Raw genomic sequence first — 6,050 nt, 5'->3', positions numbered from 1 at the left:
TAGCAGAGAAAACCATTGTAAGGGATTTGGAAATGATTATTGTCTCTCATAAAGAGAAATATCAGGGAAGTGCTCAACTAGCAAAACGAATGATTGATTTCCTTAATTCTAAATCAGCTTAGGAATTGAGAACTATGGAGGTTGAAGACAAAGCAAATCTTATTATGGAAATAAACAAAATGGTACAAAAGAATATTTATAGAAAAAACACAGAGGCAAAGTTGGGAGAAATCAAGTAATTTGTTTTGAAATTCAATACATATTTTGACAAAAGGATCAGAGTAGGATTGCCTTCATGTTGGGATCAATAGGGTAATATGCTCCCATGGGAGACATATTGGACATTTTTGGTTGAGGCAAAGAGCAAGATTGATTCCTTTCATGATAAAACGACAATAGTTAAAGGATCCACCATTGTAAATTATTTACAAAGGGATTTCTAGTTACTGTGGTTGGTCAAAATCCTCTTCACAGAGAAGCCAACCTATAATAGAATTACAAATTTCAAGATGGCTTATGTTAGGTTTATCAAATTCCCAAGCTCAGATTTGTCAATATGGAAGAAATGCAAAGCATTGACGTCACAACTGAAGCAACTGAACTTGGACCTTCTACAAGCGAATCTGCATAGGGATCACAAGTCATCGAGTGAAAATTAGTCACATTTCTCATTTAATGAGATGTTTTAAATGATATTGTATTTTCTAATCTTAAATCAAAGTATTCTAGTTTTAAAGTTTAAGTCCTCGTAAGGACAAAATGGGGAAAGTAGTTTCGAAAAGTAGTTTAAGAAGTTTATGACAATTAACAATTTTTATAACTGTAATATAAATTGTAATGTCACTACAAAAAGACTTTGAAGAACCATTTTTAGGGCTCCAAATTTTGACTTCAGAGAGAAAAATTACCATGTAATGTGTTTATCTTTTATTGGAGATTAAATAAAGCTTCTTGGATGATTCCAAACTATCTTTGGACATGATATGTGCTTCTTGCTATCGTAATTCATTTATTGTTTCTTCTTCTTTTGAAAAAATGTAATGAAGCTGCTGGTTATTTTCTATAATATAGATTTATTTTGCTCATAATACTTGTAAATTTAAATCAAATAACCTTAAAAATGCGCTCCATTTTTCCATACATTCATTTTCTAAGTCCCTCGTGTTCTGCTAAGGTTTAAAATAAAATATTTTGCAGTTGCAACCTTCTGTTATGAACCTTCCACTATTTCTTTCTATCACCTTGCTACAAATTCAAATCATTTTCATAGTCAGTGAGACCATCTTGAAAGATATTTCTATCCCAAGAAGTTTCCTCTGAATTACTTGTGAAACTTATCTCTGAATAATCATAATGGGAGAACAAACAAGATTTATTATCTTGTTGTACAGATGTCCTAAGCACTGACCTCTTCTCAACCAGAGGTTGTCTTAGGGTTACAACACATAGAATGAATTACCTTTAAATGAGTTATTCATAGCCTAGTGTTTGGAAATAGATATGAATATTTATCTTGAATTCTATGTTTTAGGTAGCCTTTTTATTCAAGTTATCCTCCACAGGAATTTCTGTACAAGGAAAGATGCCATTGTTTGGATATTTTTTATCAATAAAGTTCTCGAGTACATTCCCAATTTCCGTAAGGGTTTGGGGATCCTAGAAGATCATGTGTTGGAAAGGTTGTCTAAGACAAATGGTCATTTATTTAGTCAAATGGATCATAGGAGAGTGACCAATGATTTAGATGGATACCATTGAGGCCCTTGAACCATGGTCCCCGCTCTAAAAATTGTCTTTCTTCATTTTCAATTTAAAGATAAAGGAGTAGAACCCTTTTGTACAATAAAAGAGCTCAATTAATGCATATATAAGTGTGACCTGCTATTTTTGCCTTAGGAATCAAGGGATTGATGGTCAGATGACAACTCCATTGAACTTCAAAATTAGGAATTTTATGGAAACAAATTAGATTTAGAGATGGTATTTGCTTATTTTACTTGGAGTCTTGGAGCTCCCTTGATTCCTTGTACAAGCTTGGAGTTAGGCCCATATTGTATTTTTGTTACTTCTTTTTCCATTGAGTCTACTAACTCTTTAAATGGTAACGGAATGGCCTAATTGTGAAAACTAGCTCGAGGGAAAGGCTCCATGAATACACACTACTATCTACCATTTGACCGCAACATTTGAAAGACATAATGAAAAAAAGATCAAAATTAGGTGGAAATGCATGCAACGAAATTCATTGTTCATCCTTTTATTCACATACTATTGCAATATATACTAGATTCATTCAATAACCACCTATAATGGTCAACATAACTATATAATATGTGACTTATGATAATGAATACATCCAACGATAAATATACGGGGTTTAGGACTTATTATTAGGACCAAAATTGCTAACAATCCCCCATAATCATAATTTTGTACAAGAGTATTAGTGAGGAAACAAAATATGATACAAATTCTAGTAACACATCCAAAGTTTCAAGAAAATACCAATGGTCTGAAACCTTATGAGTCTCGATGAAGTTTCGTATTAAAAAGTGCTAGCAGTGGTTGTCGAGCACCAAAATTTGAAACCTTATTATGCAAAAAATGAGCTAGATAACATGTTGATGTTCAATGATGTGAACCCAAAATTGATGAGGGAAAACCCTAATAAGAAGTGAATTCATTTCAAGTCCAACTGTGACATATCAAATCTTGAAAATGCCCAACAATCAAGTAAGTTAAGAAAAAATGCAAAAGAATCAGTTGTCCTCTATTAGGTTCTAAGAACATCTCTCCCGAGTCCAAATATTATCAACTGGAAAAATGCGTTGTAACACTCCCTCCCACCCTTTTGTACTATCTCAAGTTGCAATAGTGTGTTACTTTGTTACACGTCATTTTGTCACCATTAGGCCATCCATATCTCTCACTATCTGATAAACTCTTGCAAGCAATTCCTTACAATGTTGGAAGCAATTTTTTTTTGAAAACAACAAGAATCTTGGATTACATTACTAAAAAAACTATTTTCAAGGAGTGCCACACTTTTCCTAGCAATTATCTGCACAAACACAATGTTAAAAAATGTAGCAAGAAAGACTCAATTTGACTTTAGACTTAGTCAAATTGAGTAAATCGAATTTCCACATCAGTAGGTCAACTAGGAGGGAGTTAACAAGTGTGAAATGGCTCTTTTCACTTAGTTAGTTTAATAAATTTGAGTTAGGGGCTTGGAGTTCAATTATGCATGTGTTGATTTCTAAAATTTAGCAATCTAGTTCAGTTATTTTTAGTTGTATTAAGTTAACTGACCTCTAACTATTGATATAGTTAGTTGAAGGTTAGTTGTGCAATGGGAAAACAATATAACTCAAATATCTGTTAGTTAACTAATCAATCAACCCAAAATAGGTAATGCATGCATGAAATTAAAATTCCTTAGTTGAAGTGGTGATCACAAGGCAGTGTAACTTGAGTTGTATACTAGTTCGAGTGTATAATTGTTGCATGTAATCAAGCGATCAATCCTTGGGAATCACAAAATAAAATAGGAGGAAATTCCTATATTTTAGGAGCTAATTTCCTTAGAAATTGCACAAGGAAATAGGAGGCTAGATGAACAGATAATTGGCTAAGTGTTGGCCAGAGTTTCTCATTCAATAGAGAGAATAGTTATTCTTTTGCAGGTTGTGCTCAGAGCTGGAGCAAGCAATTTTAATAGTTTCTATATTCAAATGATTAATGCAAAGAGTTTTGAGGGTTCTTTCCCAATTGGGTTCCCCTAGAAATCACTGTGTACATGTGGTTTTACTTGTTGCATTTCTATGCATATTATTCTAAAATGTGATTTCCATTCCGCAAATCCGTAGAGTAGAATTGTGTCTCTTGTTTTTCAGTTTGGAATCTTGAGAAGTTGAAATTTCTATCACATTTATACATGGTGTCAAAGCCTTTAAATCACATTAGAACCAATATTTCAAACTTGTGTCTCAGGAATTTCGAATTTGCAGCTTCAGTGCAACAATTTTTCTTTAGGATCGGGAGAATGCCTTTTGACAGATTAAGATTGGAGAATGCTCTGGAGGGTAGCTCAGATATCATAGCATAGAAGGATCAAATGGAAGCAGAGCTTGATGATAATGGTGTTTTAGAATATGTTAATACTGACATTTCAAAACCCTAACAATCTGCTGCAGGTCAATTAGCCCAATGGAAGAAGGATGCTGCAAAGGCGAGCAAAATTATTTTGGAATATGTGAAAGACCATGTGGTCTCAAATCTCAATGGGAAAGAGACACCATTTTCTATGTGGAAGACATTGATTGAGCTCTTAAAAAATAGCAGTGACCATAGAAAATTGACCCTGAAAGACAAACTTTGAAACATCAAGATGCAAAAGAATGATACTATTCCACAATATCTCTCCAAATTTACACAAGTTCGTTGTTGATTTTTGAGTAGCTTGGGAGATACTCCAAGCCCTAGGGTTCAGGGTTTGGAGGGTGAAGTGCCAAACAAGTCATTTGTGAGCTTGGAACCCAATGTTGGGATTTTGTACCCAAAGGAGTTGGGCCAAAACCATGAGACATACGGGCATGAGAAAATTTGAGGTGATAGAGGATGATGTGGTGAATCCAACGCTTCAAAAATCACTCAAATTGGAGCTCTATAACTGGAGATATGAATTTTTGGATGTCACTGTCATGATTTGTGAAAGTTGGCTTGGCTTTAGAAAGACTTGTTGACCGTTGGCATGAATTGTTGGAGCCACATGTGAAGGATATAAATTAAGCACATGTGTGAGTTCATTTTAGCATCCACAAGTGCACAATTCATAGCATTATTCAATTTGAGGTAGCTGCAACATAGGAAGGGAGGACGAGGGTGGAAAAAGGTTTTATTTTAGGGTTTTTCTTACCTTTTCCACATTTTGAGTTGGAGCAAAAGTAGGTTGACGCCTCAAGGGATAGATCTGGGCTGTTTGGAGGTGTGTTTGTGGCATATGTCAACACTTTTTAGGGCTGCGGTCATGTATAGGAGGCTGGGCAGGTAACTAAGGTCTGTTCATTAGTGAACAAAGCGCTCTTTGGTGTGAATAGTGGTTGGTATTTAGCCCAACAATCCAACGAGTTACAACAAATAAGAGGAGGAGATATGCTGCAACTATAGGAGTTATTTTGGAGGTAGAAAAGAGCACTGGCAAGAAGCTTTTGGAAGCCCTAACAAGGAAACCTCATCAACAATAGGTTACATCAGTCCAGAAGTAGTAAAACGTATGTGTGATTGTTGAATTAGTATTGAATTTTTTGCTAGGTGGATGGTCCATATGTAGATATATTTGGCATGAATTGTTGGAGCCACATGCAAAGGATATAAATTAAGCACATGTGTGAGTTCATTTCATTATCCACAAGTGCACAATTCATAGCATTCTTCAATCTAAGGTAGCTGCAACACAGGAAGGGAGGACGAGGGTGGAAAAAGGTTTTGTTTTAGGGTTGTTCTTACCTTTTCCATATTTCAAGTTGGAGCAAAAGTAGGCTGAGGCCTCAAGGGATAGATCTGGGCTGTTTGGAGGTGTGTTTGTGGCATATGTCAACACTTTTTAGGGCTGTAGTCATGTATAAGAGGCTGGGTAGGTAACTAAGGTTTGTTCATTAGTGAACAAAGTGCTCTTTGGTGTGAATAGTGGTTGATATTTAGCCCAACAATCCAGCGAGTTACACCAAATAAGAGGAGGAGATATGTTACTACTATAGGAGGCATTTTGGAGGTAGAAAAGAGCATTGACAAGTAGCTTTTGGAAGCCCTAACCAGGAAACCTCATCAACAATAGGTTACATCAGTCCAGAAGTAGTAAAATGTATGTGTGATTGTTGAATTAGTATTGAATTTTTTGCTAGGTGGATGGTCCATATGTGGATATATTTATGAGAAGCCTATTGGAGAAAATTGGAAGGCTTGTCTTTGCAGATGTAAGCCTATCCTAGGATCAGATCTTGTAGTGGAGTATTTGGCATCATTGCACTGGTGGAGGGAAGCGTGTTGAT

Source organism: Pinus tabuliformis, chromosome Q (assembly GCF_031772625.1).
Source record: "Pinus tabuliformis cultivar Carrire ecotype Pingquan chromosome Q, CPIR1, whole genome shotgun sequence".
Lineage (NCBI taxonomy): Eukaryota > Viridiplantae > Streptophyta > Pinopsida > Pinales > Pinaceae > Pinus > Pinus tabuliformis.
This window is presented reverse-complemented; position numbering follows the sequence as displayed.